Source organism: Phoenix dactylifera, chromosome 8 (genome assembly GCF_009389715.1).
Source record: "Phoenix dactylifera cultivar Barhee BC4 chromosome 8, palm_55x_up_171113_PBpolish2nd_filt_p, whole genome shotgun sequence".
NCBI classification, from domain to species: Eukaryota; Viridiplantae; Streptophyta; class Magnoliopsida; order Arecales; family Arecaceae; genus Phoenix; species Phoenix dactylifera.
This window is the reverse complement of record NC_052399.1, coordinates 29,567,119-29,589,342: the sequence shown is the minus strand read 5'-3', so window position 1 is coordinate 29,589,342 and position 22,224 is coordinate 29,567,119. Positions and strand designations below refer to the sequence as shown.

The 22,224-nt window shown below is 40.0% G+C and overlaps 1 pseudogene; it reads right to left on the bottom strand.

Moving 5' to 3' along the window:
- Positions 1-517: 517 nt before the first annotated feature.
- Positions 518-20,949, bottom strand: LOC103704942 (annotated as a pseudogene).
- Between the last annotated feature and the right edge of the window lie 1,275 nt (positions 20,950-22,224).

Below are 22,224 nucleotides of genomic sequence, written 5' to 3'. Positions count from 1 at the left end.
GATTCACACAATTTTAATACGGACACATCCAAAAGATCAAAAGACAGTACATTCCGAAGTATTCTAGGCAACTCCCTCTCTCCCTCTCTCCAACCCACAAGATTGTTAAAGTACATCCTGGAGAAGCTGACCGTACCTTGAGGAATTCCACATTTGTCTCTACTGAAGGCTCGCATGGTTGAAGTTTTCTTAAAGTTTGTTAGTTTTATAACAAACGTTAGAATTTGAAGTATATGTTAGATAGTTAAATAGTTTCCGTATGATATTTCACTAATTTGTAGGAAAAAAAGAAAAATAACAATAATACCAAACAAGTTCTTTGGAAGGGTTCTGCTTGGTGTCCTAAATGATGAGCAACACACTCTTTGGCTATATATACAAGTAAACACATTCAAATTTAATGTCGGAGAGCAAAGTCCGCAAAATCCTTTATGAAAATGTGAATTGTTATAAAATAAAAGCCACAAGCAGCCAGGTGCAAAGTCACAATTTGGTGATGGTAGAGCGAACCATTATCAGGAAAATTTGCCCAATTAAGCTGTCTGTAGTTTTATAAAAAGTACAAATTTACAGGATGATCAAATCAAGCACTTCGAAGTAGCATGAGCAGCCATGTTCATTTTGCGATAAAACATTATAATCATTGCGCCATATTACAGGCTAGCAGCTGTTTGTAAGGACTACATTAAACAAGACCTATATGATGTGATCATTGTGATCTAAACAGCATGCTCTCCAGCATTTTCTCAGTATGCTTTAAACATTATTCTCTCCAGTATTTATTCTTCTCTATGTGAAGGAAGAAAAGCTTCGAGAGTATCCTTTAAACAGCACTCTCTCCTGTATTTGTTCTCCTCTATGTAAAGGTAATGCCATTCGTAATGCAATTTTTGAGCCAGTACAAGAATGTGTGCTTGCTCTTCCACCTCCAATTGATGGCCTAAATTTGTGCAGCTAGGATCTCATTCCATGTATCAGGTATTCCTGGTAGGCACCAGTGCAAGCAATCGTGCACACCTTCTGTAGCTTTAAAACCATACCTCGATATATGTCCCTCATCTCTCAAATGTGATAATGCAGTGATATCCAAAAGCTTAACCCTCGTGCCACTCACTGCAGCAGCAGCAACAAAATCAGCTGAAGCATCCTGTAAGACCTCATATCCATGAGCCAGAGGCCTGGTATTATCACAACTACCACCACTATTCCATTCTCCATTGAAGAAATGCCTAGGTGATATCGACCTGAGAAATGCTTCGAGCTGTGGATGTTGAGGGAGCTGGGAATCTAACCATTTGACAACAGTATGAATTGTAAGATTTTTGGCTCTACCCATCTCTCTAAGCCTCCTATTGGTGTTTGGCACTCCACCAACATAGAATTCCCACCTGTTTGCTATAAGCTTCCCTCTATTCCAATGATGCCCAGTGTTAAGAACTAGAACATCAAACCTGTGGAGATTTCTGCTTCAAAAATGATACAGGGCGATCAAGGTGCATAGCATAACCAGTAGCAGGATCTGATACATTAAGAGGCTCCAATTCGCAGAGGGTAGAAGACCAATAGTACAGAATGGTAGTCCTGGTTTTGGGGAATCGATAAGCCCAACCACTGGGCCGCTCATCATCTTTGCTGAAACCGAACTCTATGCCAACATCTTCCACTTCTGGGCTCTCTTCACCACCAGTGACCATACACATTAATGATTGGAACTGCTGTCTTCCTAGAGAATCGCCTACAAACGCGATAGTCTTGTCCTGCATCCTGGAACACATTTAAACCATTACAACCCTATAACATAAATTCCTGCATATGTATGTGTGCATGCGCGCACATGCACGTGTGCATACACAAACATCTACTAGACCCCATGCTAGTATTTAACCTGTGAATAATGCATCCAACTAGAGGTACTTGTTAATGAAATAAACATGCCTTCTTAAGAATTCAGTCCCTTCAAACTCTGGAATCTCACAACCTTCAGGCAGCCATCTATATTTCTCATAGGAGAAATCTGGACGTGTAGTCAATCTACAAGCCCACATCGTAGAGAGCCACTGTTTACATCCAAACCCTGAATATAATGGATGCCTATCATCCTCGATCCATTTTCCCTTTCCATAATTGCATTCTGCAAAATGATCATATCAGAATCTCATGCATAATCCAAAATCCTGAAGAACTATGTTCTATGAAAATCTCCAGATTTTTACTTCACAAAAACATGCTCAGAATGACAACCTTAGGAGTCAGACTATGTTAATGAAAGCACATCAAACTCAAATACTCTCGAACAGGTTGTAACTATAGATATATCAAATGGTGAGGCAAAGCAATCTAGAAAACGAATACAGATTGATATCAATAATAGACAGAGGTATTCGGATGTAGTTTTTTGTTTTTTCGGTAAGAAAGGCAGAGACCATCAACATTTTATTAAGGGTATGAACTATGAAGTATGGTGCAAATATAGGAAACATAAAGTTGGGTAAATCAATCTTTAACTTTTACAGATTTTTAAGGTATAAAGATGTAGATATCAAAGAATCAATATGGAAATTAATGAACTATGCTAGATTGACAATCATAAGAGACATACTTATGCACATGTGCAAAACAAAAAATCACTAGAGATATCCTGCATCAACTCATCATATATATAATTCTTATTGTAATACCAAAGAATAAAAAGAGAGCCTACAGAAATGTGAAATATGAGGCATCAGAAGGAAAAAGTCACCTTTCTTCTCCAGAGGTGTTGTTTTTAAAGTCTTATCTGCTATTGTCGTGTTGACCAGGCTCGTTGTTGCAGAATCTTTTGGTGGAACATTGAGAACCCGCTCAGCTTTTTCAATCCTTGAATACCTAGATGGGGCTGCAACCCAGAAAATCTTCATCCAGTGGAAAAAAACCATAACCAACTTAAATATATGTATGCAGATATCAAATGATCACCTATGAGAATCTTGGATTAACTCATCATATGCTCTCTTTTTTCATATATACAATCGTGTACTAGAGTAAGTGCAATGCATTTGAGAGGAAGCATGAAAAGCTATGATCCTCATCTAATATGATGTATTTTCAATATTTATGTAACTTCAATAACACACCACTTGTGTCTGGACTCTGGACCATTCTTTTATTTGAGGGTTAATATACATCCTCCCTGGTTCAATTGGTAAAGTCTTTTGCAGGTTGGTACCATAGACCTGAGTTTGAGTCCTGCCCTCACCCAAATTATGGCCAGGATTTCTCCTATCCTAGTTCTCAAAAGCATGTACATCCTGTCACGACCCCCGCCCCGTTCCCGGCGGGCCGCCGCGACGGTCCTAGGGTGCGGGTAGGCATAAGGCCACCAGCCACCACGTAGAACCCTACTACCTATTAATCATCAATAAATTCTGAAAATTTTGGCATGATGCATGCACAAAATGATCACCTTTCCTATGGTGACCTGTCAGGATTATCTCATTACATACAAAACGCTACCTGTCAGAGCAGCAATCACATAACCTGTCACATAACGAACCTGGACAATATATATCAATACATCATCACAGGCATATAACTCAACTGTATAAAAATCTGGTTCCCATTCTATCCATGGTCAAACCCATATCCACAACAGGATCTATGACTGTAACTATACACTAAATACAACAGAAGGTTTATAATACACCAAAAGGGAATAAACTCTATCTACATTATACTATACTATACTATACTATACTATGGAGCGGCACAGCTAGCAGGCAATCTCTAACCCTGCTCCTCTCTATACAATACCTGCCCTGCAATCAAAAACACCAAACTGGGGAGTGAGTATATAAATACTCAGTGAGTGGAGTAGAGAGTACTATGCACATGAGACAGAATATAATCATGGCTCGAGATGAAATCTCAAGATCAATAACAAGATGAACATGATCTCAACATAGAGAATATGGAGTAAATCATCAATATCACCACAATCAATATCAACTCATCTGAAGCATATATGGAATAATCAAGTAAACATATATGCTACTCATGAATATGCTCACAGATCATAATGCTGGAACATACAAATCAGGTGTCAATATGCTGAAATCATCACTAGACAGCTATCGGGAGGTGGGTTTTACGCCCCAGGCGAACCAGCAACAACTCCCTACTGCCATATGCATATATCGAATATGACACCACACCAATATGTAAATCATCACTAGACAGCTGTCGGGAGGTGGGTTTTACGCCCCAGGCGAACCAGCAACAACTCCCTACTGTCACATGCATATGCAGGATAAGACACCATATCGATAATGTAAATGCTAGACAGCTGTCGGAAGGTGGGTTTTACGCCCCAGGCGAACCAGCAACAACTCCCTACTGTCACATGCATATGCAGGATAATACACCACACTGATCATGTAAATGCTGGCCAGTATCCAGAACAGAAATCCATCTCACATCTACATACTAAACGGCACCTCGCGGGAATTCTACATCCGCGGAAAGCCGTACTGCACCTCGCGGGGTCTTACTATGCCCGGCGGCAAGCAGAATATAAGTCGTAGGACCGGCCGATCCTACGCCTAGGGCCGTGTCCCCCCTAGGAAGGGACTGGGCTCCGCCCACCCAGAAGGCTACTATGTGCGCACAAAGGCCGATGTTCAACCCCCATCGACTATAGGTGTCCTGCAGATACTGCCAAGCCATGCATAAATGCCATAATGCACCCTCCCAATACTCAAACTAAAAAGGAGTATAATCAAGACTACCACTCACTCGATCATGACCCAATCATAAACTAACATCAGGATTAGGAGTGAGGGTCAAGGAAGTGCAATACAACTCAATATACCACTAAAAAGGCTCTACAAATCTTTGAAATAGAGGAAATGAAATCAATTTACAAAAGAAATCATTTCACAATTCGGAATCAATTTGATTACTCATCAACCCCTCGTAATTCCTCTCAATGTTTCCTCAAATGCATGTACAGAATAATCAAGCATGGAGAATTAAGATTATAGAGGAATCTACTACAACAATTAATCAATAAGCTCAGGTGGAATCAAGTCACACTTGGCAACATTCATGAAAATGAATAAGGAATGTGCTCATGGTGCAAAGTACATGACTCCCACTCACCTGTCAATCCAGCACAGCCCTGATACGCCTCCAAAAATCTACAGCAGGCAGTGGGAAAACTTCTTCCTCTTGTTCCCTAGCTTCTTGCCCAACTGTGACATGCATTTACAATACATTTAGTCTTGTATCAAGGGCCATAATCTACGTGCCAATTATAATATAGGGGACTTTAATTGATTCAACTCCCCCGTTTCCTAAATCTTTTCTTTTCTTTCTTTTTTTTCTTTTTCTATTAATTAACTCACCATTTATGTGTATTAGGGACTTCCTTGCATGAGTACAAGGTCCCCTTAGCTTAATCTGGGCTTAATACCCTATTATGGCATGAAATCCCCTATTTTCCCACTCGGATGAACAGTAACCCGGACCGACAGCCGTTACTTCATCCTGGGTTTGATCCACTTTCCAAACTCCAAATTTGATGAAATTTTTACCTAACATTCTACACTCATAGGGGATTCCAAAGAGGTAACATGCATTGCTATCGGAGGTCGTTTGACCCCCTAAATAATTCGCCGAAGTTGGGACTTCGACACAGTTTTTTCGTAGTGCCGGAAAAATTTGTCAAAATCCGATTCTTCCTCTTTTAACCACCTCTACAACCCTTATCCGACCCCTCTAGACTATATCCACCCTTTGTATAGCCTAATGTCATCAAAAGACTAGATAGGGACGGATATTTACCTTTTTCTTTTTGGAAATCGAGGTCTTTTGCGTAGAGGGGAAGGAGATCTACGTTTTTTCCTTCAGCTGGAAGTGCAACCGGGATCTCCTTCCTCTTCCTTTCTTCTTTTTCTTCCTCTTTCTTTCTTCTTTCCTTTCCTCTTCTTCTTTTTTTTTTCTCTCTGTTGTCGTCTGAGAACCCTCCCCCTCTCCTCTCTGTTTCACTCCCGTGAGCCAGCTCAAAACCCTCCAATTAAATCACATCAAGATACTATTCACCCCTTTTTTAATATTATTAAATTTCTATTTTGCCCCTAACACTTCAACATATCTACCGTTATGCCATTAACTTTTGATTCCTTCCAATTTTACCCTTACCACTTCAACATATCTACAACTATGCCATTATCTTTTGATTCCTTCCAATTTTACCCTTATATCAATTTTAAAGGACTATTCTATCCCTTTTTATATAAAAAAATATTTTGGGGTTATTACATCCTCCCCTCCTTATATAAAATTCGTCCTCGAATTTAAAAGAGTAAATTACCTGATTACTCAAAGGGGTGAGTGTATCTGCTCTTCATATTCTGCTCGGTGTGGTATTGGAAATCAAATAAATTGGGAGTGTTTTACCTTCTATCTCTACCACATAGGTAGGATATACATACTTCGCTTCTATACTATCCCCTACAGGTGTACTAATAGCTAAGGGGATATGCATTAATATCTTATTCCTTAGCTAACTTTTTAGCGAAATAAGGGGACACAAAATGAATGGGTAGCTCCACAATCAAACAACACTCTAGCTTTAAACTTATCAATGAGGAGCATACCTGTCATAGCTGCATTCGATGCCTGTGCCTCTTGTGGATTTACCGTAAATACCCTTCCTTGCCCTCTGCCTGCTGGAGCTAATGGCTGAGATGGTCCAGCACTCTGCTGTGATGTTTGTGCTTGACCTCTGCCTCTGCCTACAGGCTCCCTACTACTAGGCCTGTCCATCTGCACAGAAGGATAGGATGCCAAAGGCACAAACTGCTGGGAGGCACCCTGCGGGCATTCTCTGACAAAATGACCCGGCTGTCCACATCTGTAGCACACTCCCTGACCCATTCTGCATCTGCCAGGGTGCTGCTTCCCACATATGCCACATACTGGCCATGATTGGAACTTGGATTCCGTTCTGGCCATAGTGACCGGAGGACGAGGTACTGATGGCAGAAAAGTATCTTGTGATTGACCTCTTTCCCTCCATTTCCTCTTACGTGGGGCAGGTGGAACTGAGCGTACAGACTGCTCCGTCGGCCCTCCGAGAGATCTACTCCCTCAGATCTATTTCTACTGCTTTGCCCTTTCCCCATACTCATTTTTCTCTGTTCTCTTTCAGCTCTTTCCTCTTTGTTTCTGGTCTCCCACTGTTTTGCTTTATCAATTAGCCTAGACAAGGTGGGGACCTCTACTGCCAGTACTGCATTATAAAGCGGGGAAATCAGACCCCGCCTGAATCTTTCTATCCTGGCAGCTTCAGTGGGGATGATGTAAGGAGCATACTTCCCCAATCTAGTGAACTCACGAGCGTACTCAGATACGCTCATTCCGGGCATCTGCTTCAGCCTCTCAAACTGAAGAGCCCGATTCTCCCTCTCAGCCGGAGACAAGAACTCATCCATCACTTGCTTGCCTGAACTCTTCCCAGGTTGGAGGATTCCTACTGTACAATCTGTCCTCCACTTGTCTCTGGTACCAGTCCCAGGCATCTTCCTTCATTGTAAGCCCTACAAGTTCTATAGCTCTTGCATCAGAACAGGGCAGTCTCCGTATCATCTTTTCAGTCTCCTCCAGAAATCTCTGAGGATCTTCACCTTCTTCTCCCTTAAACTTCGGGGTTCTGAGCCTCAGAAACTCCTGTACAGTAATCCCCTCATCATCTAGAGCCCACCTGGCCAAACTTCTTGGCACAGGTACAGGAGGTGGGATAGATACTACTGACGGGGCAGGAGGTTTCCCCCGAGCAATCTGCTCCCTCAGAGCCTGATTCTCCGCCAGTAACCGTTCCATCAATGCATCTCTACTTCCTACCTCTCCTTGATCATCAACCCTCCGTCTATCAGCAGGAGGAGATTTTTCTCTTTGGGGCTCGACATGTGCGGAACCCGCATCCAATGCTATATCTGGCTCCATCCTCCTTCCAGGATGAGCAGGTCCTCTCCTTGGAGGTATTTTTTATATGTCTCTAAAAGAGTTAAAAAGAGAGGGCAGTCGTTACACACTGAGTCATAATATATTTTACTGAATTGTAAATGACTCATAAATTAACATACAGGAAAACCTTATGCTCCATAGTATAATCCTATACTTAATCCTGACTCACCCTATTGCTCTGACAGGACTCTTCTTAACCTTTGCTCTGATACCACCTCTGTCACGACCCCCGCCCCGTTCCCGGCGGGCCGCCGCGACGGTCCTAGGGTGCGGGTAGGCATAAGGCCACCAGCCACCACGTAGAACCCTACTACCTATTAATCATCAATAAATTCTGAAAATTTTGGCATGATGCATGCACAAAATGATCACCTTTCCTATGGTGACCTGTCAGGATTATCTCATTACATACAAAACGCTACCTGTCAGAGCAGCAATCACATAACCTGTCACATAACGAACCTGGACAATATATATCAATACATCATCACAGGCATATAACTCAACTGTATAAAAATCTGGTTCCCATTCTATCCATGGTCAAACCCATATCCACAACAGGATCTATGACTGTAACTATACACTAAATACAACAGAAGGTTTATAATACACCAAAAGGGAATAAACCTCTATCTACATTATACTATACTATACTATACTATACTATGGAGCGGCACAGCTAGCAGGCAATCTCTAACCCTGCTCCTCTCTATACAATACCTGCCCTGCAATCAAAAACACCAAACTGGGGAGTGAGTATATAAATACTCAGTGAGTGGAGTAGAGAGTACTATGCACATGAGACAGAATATAATCATGGCTCGAGATGAAATCTCAAGATCAATAACAAGATGAACATGATCTCAACATAGAGAATATGGAGTAAATCATCAATATCACCACAATCAATATCAACTCATCTGAAGCATATATGGAATAATCAAGTAAACATATATGCTACTCATGAATATGCTCAACAGATCATAATGCTGGAACATACAAATCAGGTGTCAATATGCTGAAATCATCACTAGACAGCTATCGGGAGGTGGGTTTTACGCCCCAGGCGAACCAGCAACAACTCCCTACTGCCATATGCATATATCGAATATGACACCACACCAATATGTAAATCATCACTAGACAGCTGTCGGGAGGTGGGTTTTACGCCCCAGGCGAACCAGCAACAACTCCCTACTGTCACATGCATATGCAGGATAAGACACCATATCGATAATGTAAATGCTAGACAGCTGTCGGAAGGTGGGTTTTACGCCCCAGGCGAACCAGCAACAACTCCCTACTGTCACATGCATATGCAGGATAATACACCACACTGATCATGTAAATGCTGGCCAGTATCCAGAACAGAAATCCATCTCACATCTACATACTAAACGGCACCTCGCGGGAATTCTACATCCGCGGAAAGCCGTACTGCACCTCGCGGGGTCTTACTATGCCCGGCGGCAAGCAGAATATAAGTCGTAGGACCGGCCGATCCTACGCCTAGGGCCGTGTCCCCCCCTAGGAAGGGACTGGGCTCCGCCCACCCAGAAGGCTACTATGTGCGCACAAAGGCCGATGTTCAACCCCCATCGACTATAGGTGTCCTGCAGATACTGCCAAGCCATGCATAAATGCCATAATGCACCCTCCCAATACTCAACTAAAAAGGAGTATAATCAAGACTACCACTCACTCGATCATGACCCAATCATAAACTAACATCAGGATTAGGAGTGAGGGTCAAGGAAGTGCAATACAACTCAATATACCACTAAAAAGGCTCTACAAATCTTTGAAATAGAGGAAATGAAATCAATTTACAAAAGAAATCATTTCACAATTCGGAATCAATTTGATTACTCATCAACCCCTCGTAATTCCTCTCAATGTTTCCTCAAATGCATGTACAGAATAATCAAGCATGGAGAATTAAGATTATAGAGGAATCTACTACAACAATTAATCAATAAGCTCAGGTGGAATCAAGTCACACTTGGCAACATTCATGAAAATGAATAAGGAATGTGCTCATGGTGCAAAGTACATGACTCCCACTCACCTGTCAATCCGGCACAGCCCTGATACGCCTCCAAAAATCTACAGCAGGCAGTGGAAAACTTCTTCCTCTTGTTCCCTAGCTTCTTGCCCAACTGTGACATGCATTTACAATACATTTAGTCTTGTATCAAGGGCCATAATCTACGTGCCAATTATAATATAGAGGACTTTAATTGATTCAACTCCCCCGTTTCCTAAATCTTTTCTTTTCTTTCTTTTTTTTCTTTTTCTATTAATTAACTCACCATTTATGTGTATTAGGGACTTCCTTGCATGAGTACAAGGTCCCCTTAGCTTAATCTGGGCTTAATACCCTATTATGGCATGAAATCCCCTATTTTCCCACTCGCATGAACAGTAACCCGGACCGACAGCCGGTTACTTCATCCTGGGTTTGATCCACTTTCCAAACTCCAAATTTGATGAAATTTTTACCTAACATTCTACACTCATAGGGGATTCCAAAGAGGTAACATGCATTGCTATCGGAGGTCGTTTGACCCCCTAAATAATTCGCCGAAGTTGGGACTTCGACACAGTTTTTCGTAGTGCCGGAAAAATTTGTCAAAATCCGATTCTTCCTCTTTTAACCACCTCTACAACCCTTATCCGACCCCTCTAGACTATATCCACCCTTTGTATAGCCTAATGTCATCAAAAGACTAGATAGGGACGGATATTTACCTTTTTCTTTTTGGAAATCGAGGTCTTTGCGTAGAGGGGAAGGAGATCTACGTTTTTTCCTTCAGCTGGAAGTGCAACCGGGATCTCCTTCCTCTTCCTTTCTTCTTTTTCTTCCTCTTTCTTTCTTCCTTTCCTTTCCTCTTCTTCTTTTTTTTTTCTCTCTGTTGTCGTCTGAGAACCCTCCCCCTCTCCTCTCTGTTTCACTCCCGTGAGCCAGCTCAAACCCTCCAATTAAATCACATCAAGATACTATTCACCCCTTTTTTAATATTATTAAATTTCTATTTTGCCCCTAACACTTCAACATATCTACCGTTATGCCATTAACTTTTGATTCCTTCCAATTTTACCCTTACCACTTCAACATATCTACAACTATGCCATTATCTTTTGATTCCTTCCAATTTTACCCTTATATCAATTTTAAAGGACTATTCTATCCCTTTTTATATAAAAAAATATTTTGGGGTTATTACATCCTCCCCTCCTTATATAAAATTCGTCCTCGAATTTAAAAGAGTAAATTACCTGATTACTCAAAGGGGTGAGTGTATCTGCTCTTCATATTCTGCTCGGTGTGGTATTGGAAATCAAATAAATTGGGAGTGTTTTACCTTCTATCTCTACCACATAGGTAGGATATACATACTTCGCTTCTATACTATCCCCTACAGGTGTACTAATAGCTAAGGGGATATGCATTAATATCTTATCCTTAGCTAACTTTTTAGCGAAATAAGGGGACACAAATGAATGGGTAGCTCCACAATCAAACAACACTCTAGCTTTAAACTTATCAATGAGGAGCATACCTGTCATAGCTGCATTCGATGCCTGTGCCTCTTGTGGATTTACCGTAAATACCCTTCCTTGCCCTCTGCCTGCTGGAGCTAATGGCTGAGATGGTCCAGCACTCTGCTGTGATGTTTGTGCTTGACCTCTGCCTCTGCCTACAGGCTCCCTACTACTAGGCCTGTCCATCTGCACAGAAGGATAGGATGCCAAAGGCACAAACTGCTGGGAGGCACCCTGCGGGCATTCTCTGACAAAATGACCCGGCTGTCCACATCTGTAGCACACTCCCTGACCCATTCTGCATCTGCCAGGGTGCTGCTTCCCACATATGCCACATACTGGCCATGATTGGAACTTGGATTCCGTTCTGGCCATAGTGACCGGAGGACGAGGTACTGATGGCAGAAAAGTATCTTGTGATTGACCTCTTTCCCTCCATTTCCTCTTACGTGGGGCAGGTGGAACTGAGCGTACAGACTGCTCCGTCGGCCCTCCGAGAGATCTACTCCCTCAGATCTATTTCTACTGCTTTGCCCTTTCCCCATACTCATTTTTCTCTGTTCTCTTTCAGCTCTTTCCTCTTTGTTTCTGGTCTCCCACTGTTTTGCTTTATCAATTAGCCTAGACAAGGTGGGGACCTCTACTGCCAGTACTGCATTATAAAGCGGGGAAATCAGACCCCGCCTGAATCTTTCTATCCTGGCAGCTTCAGTGGGGATGATGTAAGGAGCATACTTCCCCAATCTAGTGAACTCACGAGCGTACTCAGATACGCTCATTCCGGGCATCTGCTTCAGCCTCTCAAACTGAAGAGCCCGATTCTCCCTCTCAGCCGGAGACAAGAACTCATCCATCACTGCTTGCCTGAACTCTTCCCAGGTTGGAGGATTCCTACTGTACAATCTGTCCTCCACTTGTCTCTGGTACCAGTCCCAGGCATCTTCCTTCATTGTAAGCCCTACAAGTTCTATAGCTCTTGCATCAGAACAGGGCAGTTTCCGTATCATCTTTTCAGTCTCCTCCAGAAATCTCTGAGGATCTTCACCTTCTTCTCCCTTAAACTTCGGGGTTCTGAGCCTCAGAAACTCCTGTACAGTAATCCCCTCATCATCTAGAGCCCACCTGGCCAAACTTCTTGGCACAGGTACAGGAGGTGGGATAGATACTACTGACGGGGCAGGAGGTTTCCCCCGAGCAATCTGCTCCCTCAGAGCCTGATTCTCCGCCAGTAACCGTTCCATCAATGCATCTCTACTTCCTACCTCTCCTTGATCATCAACCCTCCGTCTATCAGCAGGAGGAGATTTTTCTCTTTGGGGCTCGACATGTGCGGAACCCGCATCCAATGCTATATCTGGCTCCATCCTCCTTCCAGGATGAGCAGGTCCTCTCCTTGGAGGTATTTTTTATATGTCTCTAAAAGAGTTAAAAAGAGAGGGCAGTCGTTACACACTGAGTCATAATATATTTTACTGAATTGTAAATGACTCATAAATTAACATACAGGAAAACCTTATGCTCCATAGTATAATCCTATACTTAATCCTGACTCACCCTATTGCTCTGACAGGACTCTTCTTAACCTTTGCTCTGATACCACCTCTGTCACGACCCCCGCCCCGTTCCCGGCGGGCCGCCGCGACGGTCCTAGGGTGCGGGTAGGCATAAGGCCACCAGCCACCACGTAGAACCCTACTACCTATTAATCATCAATAAATTCTGAAAATTTTGGCATGATGCATGCACAAAATGATCACCTTTCCTATGGTGACCTGTCAGGATTATCTCATTACATACAAAACGCTACCTGTCAGAGCAGCAATCACATAACCTGTCACATAACGAACCTAGACAATATATATCAATACATCATCACAGGCATATAACTCAACTGTATAAAAATCTGGTTCCCATTCTATCCATGGTCAAACCCATATCCACAACAGGATCTATGACTGTAACTATACACTAAATACAACAGAAGGTTTATAATACACCAAAAGGGAATAAACCTCTATCTACATTATACTATACTATACTATACTATACTATGGAGCGGCACAGCTAGCAGGCAATCTCTAACCCTGCTCCTCTCTATACAATACCTGCCCTGCAATCAAAAACACCAAACTGGGGAGTGAGTATATAAATACTCAGTGAGTGGAGTAGAGAGTACTATGCACATGAGACAGAATATAATCATGGCTCGAGATGAAATCTCAAGATCAATAACAAGATGAACATGATCTCAACATAGAGAATATGGAGTAAATCATCAATATCACCACAATCAATATCAACTCATCTGAAGCATATATGGAATAATCAAGTAAACATATATGCTACTCATGAATATGCTCAACAGATCATAATGCTGGAACATACAAATCAGGTGTCAATATGCTGAAATCATCACTAGACAGCTATCGGGAGGTGGGTTTTACGCCCCAGGCGAACCAGCAACAACTCCCTACTGCCATATGCATATATCGAATATGACACCACACCAATATGTAAATCATCACTAGACAGCTGTCGGGAGGTGGGTTTTACGCCCCAGGCGAACCAGCAACAACTCCCTACTGTCACATGCATATGCAGGATAAGACACCATATCGATAATGTAAATGCTAGACAGCTGTCGGAAGGTGGGTTTTACGCCCCAGGCGAACCAGCAACAACTCCCTACTGTCACATGCATATGCAGGATAATACACCACACTGATCATGTAAATGCTGGCCAGTATCCAGAACAGAAATCCATCTCACATCTACATACTAAACGGCACCTCGCGGGAATTCTACATCCGCGGAAAGCCGTACTGCACCTCGCGGGGTCTTACTATGCCCGGCGGCAAGCAGAATATAAGTCGTAGGACCGGCCGATCCTACGCCTAGGGCCGTGTCCCCCCCTAGGAAGGGACTGGGCTCCGCCCACCCAGAAGGCTACTATGTGCGCACAAAGGCCGATGTTCAACCCCCATCGACTATAGGTGTCCTGCAGATACTGCCAAGCCATGCATAAATGCCATAATGCACCCTCCCAATACTCAACTAAAAAGGAGTATAATCAAGACTACCACTCACTCGATCATGACCCAATCATAAACTAACATCAGGATTAGGAGTGAGGGTCAAGGAAGTGCAATACAACTCAATATACCACTAAAAAGGCTCTACAAATCTTTGAAATAGAGGAAATGAAATCAATTTACAAAAGAAATCATTTCACAATTCGGAATCAATTTGATTACTCATCAACCCCTCGTAATTCCTCTCAATGTTTCCTCAAATGCATGTACAGAATAATCAAGCATGGAGAATTAAGATTATAGAGGAATCTACTACAACAATTAATCAATAAGCTCAGGTGGAATCAAGTCACACTTGGCAACATTCATGAAAATGAATAAAGAATGTGCTCATGGTGCAAAGTACATGACTCCCACTCACCTGTCAATCCGGCACAGCCCTGATACGCCTCCAAAAATCTACAGCAGGCAGTGGGAAACTTCTTCCTCTTGTTCCCTAGCTTCTTGCCCAACTGTGACATGCATTTACAATACATTTAGTCTTGTATCAAGGGCCATAATCTACGTGCCAATTATAATATAGGGGACTTTAATTGATTCAACTCCCCCGTTTCCTAAATCTTTTCTTTTCTTTCTTTTTTTTCTTTTTCTATTAATTAACTCACCATTTATGTGTATTAGGGACTTCCTTGCATGAGTACAAGGTCCCCTTAGCTTAATCTGGGCTTAATACCCTATTATGGCATGAAATCCCCTATTTTCCCACTCGGATGAACAGTAACCCGGACCGACAGCCGGTTACTTCATCCTGGGTTTGATCCACTTTCCAAACTCCAAATTTGATGAAATTTTTACCTAACATTCTACACTCATAGGGGATTCCAAAGAGGTAACATGCATTGCTATCGGAGGTCGTTTGACCCCCTAAATAATTCGCCGAAGTTGGGACTTCGACACAGTTTTTTCGTAGTGCCGGAAAAATTTGTCAAAATCCGATTCTTCCTCTTTTAACCACCTCTACAACCCTTATCCGACCCCTCTAGACTATATCCACCCTTTGTATAGCCTAATGTCATCAAAAGACTAGATAGGGACGGATATTTACCTTTTTCTTTTTGGAAATCGAGGTCTTTGCGTAGAGGGGAAGGAGATCTACGTTTTTTCCTTCAGCTGGAAGTGCAACCGGGATCTCCTTCCTCTTCCTTTCTTCTTTTTCTTCCTCTTTCTTTCTTCCTTTCCTTTCCTCTTCTTCTTTTTTTTTTCTCTCTGTTGTCGTCTGAGAACCCTCCCCCTCTCCTCTCTGTTTCACTCCCGTGAGCCAGCTCAAACCCTCCAATTAAATCACATCAAGATACTATTCACCCCTTTTTTAATATTATTAAATTTCTATTTTGCCCCTAACACTTCAACATATCTACCGTTATGCCATTAACTTTTGATTCCTTCCAATTTTACCCTTACCACTTCAACATATCTACAACTATGCCATTATCTTTTGATTCCTTCCAATTTTACCCTTATATCAATTTTAAAGGACTATTCTATCCCTTTTTATATAAAAAAATATTTTGGGGTTATTACACATCCCCTCTCCCGCCACTGCTCTCTCTCAATATTATCTGCATGTGTGTCATTACATCTCTAAGAAAGAAGAAAGAGCCCACATTCAAAGCCTTGTCCATGCCTAAACATTACAAGAGGTGTATGTGGGTCAATCAGTAATCAACCCAATTTAAACTGACACACAATGATCAGGTACTGGTCTCAAATCAAGACTAAAGCCCCAATTAGGCTAGGTGTTGATCTTCCAAAATAGAATCTGACCTAATTTGATTTAAATTGACTAGATTGTGAGTAAACAAAACAAATAACTTAACCATTCTGATCTAACTAATATAATTTAGATTCAACTGAAAATGAAAACCAATATGATCCAACCCTAGATGTTAATAAGCTATATTCTGTTTGATTCTTAGACACGAAGCCAATAAGAATTACTATCTAGTCAAGCTAGACCTAGGCCTGACTAGACTGACTTGCAAACTGGGCAGTTTATGTTTACTTGATACAAAAGAATTAACAAAAATAAATTGTCAAAGAGAGAATACATAGGAAAAAAATTCTATGTAAACCATATAAATGTTACCATAAATGTTCATCAATCGCCATAAAACCCAGCAAACCCCTCCTGCCATGTCACAGTGAACCGAACAGAGAATAGAGTTGTACTGCATAGGATTACTCATATACACATTATATACCAAATTAAGGTTTCCTTACATGGAGGAATCGTCGGCTGATATCGTTAAAACCTCTAATGGAAGTTTATTGGTGAAGAGAAGAGATCTGAATGGTATCCCTGCGACATACCAAAACGATGTCACAGGAATCCATCAAGATACTCCTTCTTCCTGACCTGCCATATTTTCATAGACCATTAACATTAACATTTGCAATATATATTTAATTTATAGCTTATGGCCAACTTAAGATTTCAAAATATCAGCGTATGGCCAGTGAGCTTGTTATGTGTACTTCTTTGCTTGTGATCTTGTTTTGTACAGGCAACTCCACCAGAACAGAAGGGAAACCTCATCTGCCCCCCTCCCCTTCACCTGCCTTCATAACCAACCTGAGTTAATAACAAGAATTTAGACCCATTGAATGTGTGCTGGTCCCAAAATAAATTCCATAATTTCATAAAATTGGATTGAACATGATTGGACTGGAACAGAAATAAACGAAAATAATTCAAGTCTGTAGGTATAGTTGTTATAATGTAGAACCAACCAAATTTAAGTCAGATCTAGATCAAGCTAGATCCACACCCAACTTAGCTCTTCCAACCTACAGTATTGTGAAATTCAATAGTTACTAAAAGAGTATTTTATACTTGATGTGAAGAGGAAATAATTACACAAAAAAAATATTCAATTCCAGATTTAACCATCCTATTTAAATACAATAGAAAAACAAATAGTAAAGCAGTAGAAAGTCTACCTTTCTTCCCTAGAGATGCCACTATGATATCCTTTTTCACTGCTGTCACCTTTAATGAGCTTGTTGTTTTAGAACTTTTTGATGGAACGCCAAGCGATTGCTTTTCTTTTTCACTCATTGCATGCCAAAAGTTGTCTGCAACTGGAAAGTCTTCCTCTGTGGTCGCATGCTGGTCTATGTGTGTTTTGTGAGCCACTGGAGGACAAGGAAGTTGCAGGATAGGGTACATAGAGGGAAAAAAAGGAATTGTCATTTGAGACTGAAACTAATGGAGGGGCAGAACATATGGTGACAGCTTTTCTGGAAAAAAGAAAACCTGAATGAGGCAGATATATTGTGTCTGATGATGGGATGAATTTAACTCGATGCGGTGTTTTCTCCCATCCCCAAATAAGAAACAATGTGCAGAGGACTATGAGAATGAGTAAAAGTCGCTTCCCTCTCAATCCATGCAAACTCCCCACTTTCATCTCTCCGTAAATTCACCAGTACCCTAAATCGTTCCCTTTCTAAGCTTGATAGCGCCTAGGCATCAGCACATTTGTTTGATATCTGCTAAAGCATGTAACTGATTCATATAATAACAAAAGATTCAATTTAAACTATGATAACATACCTGACTAATAAAAACACTCATTGCAAATGAAATAAGTTTGACCATCAAAATCATGAAACAAATACAAAAACTATTTAAACTTCTTTTGAGAAGACAAAAGCTATATCAGCATAACTGAGTTGTGGAATATAAAACAACTCAAATCAGAGTATGCCAGCTTATTTGAGCAGTAACCATAGATATGGTAAATAAAATAAATGTACATCAAAATAGTCAAATAAAAATTAAAGCAAAGAATTACCAATATACAAGCTTCCTCTATGAAGTGATTCTTGATATAGCTATTTCACTTATAGAGTATAATTTATACCTCAAAAAATTTTGCAAGCTTTCTTCCTCCTTGATCCAGACTCTTTTATGGTATTGAAAAACTTTGGAGAACTGTTTCCTTGCTAAGTCCATTTAAACCACGTACATTAGATCACCAATATGTCAATTGGCTTTGTAGATTTTGTTGCATGCCCCTCTATTTGCTAATATTAACCTAGCTAGCAATTTAGGGCCAAATCACATATAATTGATGCCAAGTTAGGAGACAATGTAAAAAATGTTCTCTAGATTAAATGGATCGTTCTTTGATCCATGATGATGTCTTGATAGAAGGAATAAGGCATGGTGGTTGAAGGTTTTAAATACATATAAATTCTGAACTATAACCAAATGCAGGTTAATTTTCAGTTAATATTTGCACCAGTTGGTTGATCCAGATGTAACCTACGTGAAATTAGACATTCGGAAGAGACTTCATAAGTAATCTAACCAATAACAACTTGTAAATAAATGGGTTTAACCATCACCTGGTCAATGTTCCATTATACAAAATTTACCCTAAAAAAGCCCTATCAATCGTTAAGGTGCATTCAGCCTTTGGCATTGTCATGTTGACCCCTTGAAGCATGTTAGCCTTGCTATTCAATGCAAGGAGGCAATCTTATAGATGAAAATTTGACTCGTCAAATGGTAACATAAAGAGGAGGGTTGAAAGTTAATTATACTGAGAAGTTGTTTAGTGGAAGCTACCAAAACCTGTTTTGGGCTAGTGAATCCTCATCTAATACTAAACATCAGTTCAACACAGGACTGCAAAAGATACTTCACAAACTTCCTATTTATTTCCCTCTCCAATTGAATCCCTAGTAGACATGTGGTTTCTCCACTTTCTTACTGCTGCATTGCGCATTTTGAACACAAATTATAAAGGGAGTAGTTTAAAAGACATTGAATCACTACGGGACGATTTATCTACTTGAGTGTAATAGCTTTTTTTTTTCAAGTTTATCTTTAAGCTCTATGATATGGAGCAGCCATCCATAAACTTAATCGAATAAAGCAATAAACTAAGACATTGGATGCATTCATTCGCCTGATCATAAACATAAACAGACAATCTAAGCCCATGTAAAGAAATGAAATTGCCAGGAAACTCATGCAGGAGAAGGTGTGTATGATCTTTAAGATGGATCAGCCTGTAGTTGGTTGGAACCGAATGAATGGCTTGCTAGAATTTATGTTAAGATCTAAGTTTGAACTAATTTTCTACTTGTTCTCAGCCTAAACTCTTTGTTTACTCAGTGCAAAATGGATGAACATAGGTTTGCTAGAATTTCTGTTAAGATCTAAATTCAAACTAATTTTCTACTTGTTCTCAGCCTAAACTCTTCGTTTACTCGATGCAAAATGGAGAACCAACATGAGGAATTGACCAATGCCATTGCTAAGAAATGTCGTGGAAATAAATAGATAGACAAGAAATGTCACAGATAGACTTTTCAATGCCCATTCAAGTATAATAGTCATAGAAAACACCAATTTTTTAAGGGATATAATTTCTGCTTTTTATCAAAACTCTAACATAATAAAATTAGTAAAAAAGCTGTATGCCCCAAGGTAATCAAACTCAACTATTCAAGGATGCAACAGCAACGAATCATGATTAAGCTCTTCTTAAAACTTAATTCTAAAGCACTAAAAAAAACTCCATACCTAATAAAAAAATATATCTTACAAATTAATCAACAAGTAAAGAATCCATCAGTGCAGTCCATCCCCTACCATTAGTTATATATTTTTCCCTGAATAATTTATTAGAAAAGAGAAACTTGCATATTAAATAAGATATTTCTACACATCCAATCCCATATCCAGCCTCATCCTCGTTTCAAGAAACTAAAAGAAATAATTCATCAAAAAATAAGTGCATTCAACCTCATAGCCCAAATAATCAAAAACTTCTTGTTTCATCACAAAAAAACACGTGAGGCAAACAAATCCAAACGGACAAGTAGCACAGATTGAGAAATATACCAATATTACGGATTATTGGATAACTTCAAAGTTCTTCACCTTATAGCTTTAATCTTAATCCCAATCGCCGAGAGGGAACTCGAAGGAAGCGCTGGGAAATAGCGGGAGAAAGTTGGGGGGCGAGAGACAGAGGGGTAAGAGCCTATATCCCGCCGACCGGCATTTTCTCAGGCCGCAAGGGTATTTGTGTTGGAGAATGTAAAGTGAACGCCTTTTGCCGTTGAATTCTTCACGCGCACTCTGCGGCCTGGAGCTTGGCCCATGCAATACAACTGCCACGATGTAAGGATGGCTCAATGGACGATCCTGATCAGATCAGACGGGATGCAGATTTGATGAATTGCTGCCAGCTAATGAACGAATGCAGCTACCGGGGACACGGTTGTAAAGGGAAAGGTAGCAAGTTTCCTGCTTTTTTTTCGGGATACCTATATCTGTCTCTATTTCTATTTTATTTTATTTTTTACATAAATATCTTTTTAAAAATTTAAATTTGCATAAATATCTACTTAAAATTTATATGTATTTCTTTATTTTTGCACAAATACCCCTAATATAATGGTTCTTCTAACACCATTAATAAAAACTATATTTATTTAAAAATATAAAATAAAATTTTGAAATTATTTTTTTCTATCTTCCATCGCAATCGCCTTATAAATGTTACTTTTTACATATCTACCCATTAACGGTATTTTAATCATTTTAATTTGAAATCGCTAATTTTTTAACGGTGCTAGATGGTGGGGGTACATGTACAAAAATAAGGATAAAAAAAGGGTAGAATAGCAAAACAAGTGTTTTATGAGGGTATACATGAAAATATCAATTTTTTGAGAGTATTTATACAAAATTTGATATTAGAAGAATATTCATGCAAAAAAAATTCAAAAAAATAGGAGAGAGAAAATCTTCTATTCTAAAATTCAAAGAAAAGTCAGTGAAAATAAGAGAAAATACCGTTATTGCTGTAACGTAAATCAAGGTCTTTTCTGGCCTTTCCTAAATAATGCCTGTGTTAAAATCCATTTTCTCTTCTACGTATATCTAAATCCATCCATATAATTTGAAAATTTGTTGAGGCTAGGACCAATTAAGCACAATCTCAAATTAGTTCAAACCCAGTCTGATCAACAAAATATGGCTATCAAACCATTGACCCAAGAATAAACTTAACCATCTTATTTCAAAATTGTAAGTCTAGGTTTTCATCAAATTAAAATAGGTTAGATATGGTTACACTAAATCAAGCAAGACTAAAATTAGATTAGGAAGAAAGTGAACATTATATGGAATTTATATTGTATTTGCAGGGGATTGGGTTAAAAGATTAAAAATTATTCAAACTTAAGATGGAATTTGGAATTAGTTTCATTTTTAATTTTTAGAAATAGGAAATAAATTTTTATTTGTACCCTATTTTGAATTTTAAAAATATAATAAAATTGAGTATAGTCAATTATTACTAGAAATATAAATATGACGATAATGATGAGGCAATGTGGCGAAAATGGTCGTGGCGAAGATAAGAAAAATTGTGGTGGTGGTGATTGTGGCGGCAAAAGAGAGCGTTGCAAATATGATGACAATGGCAATAATAGTAGGTGCACTAACGATATGGTAGTGGTGACGATGATGATATTATAGGCCATGATAGTGATGCTATTGTAGCACAGATGGTGAGAATGGTAGGCTATTATAGTGGTGATGGTGATAATGACA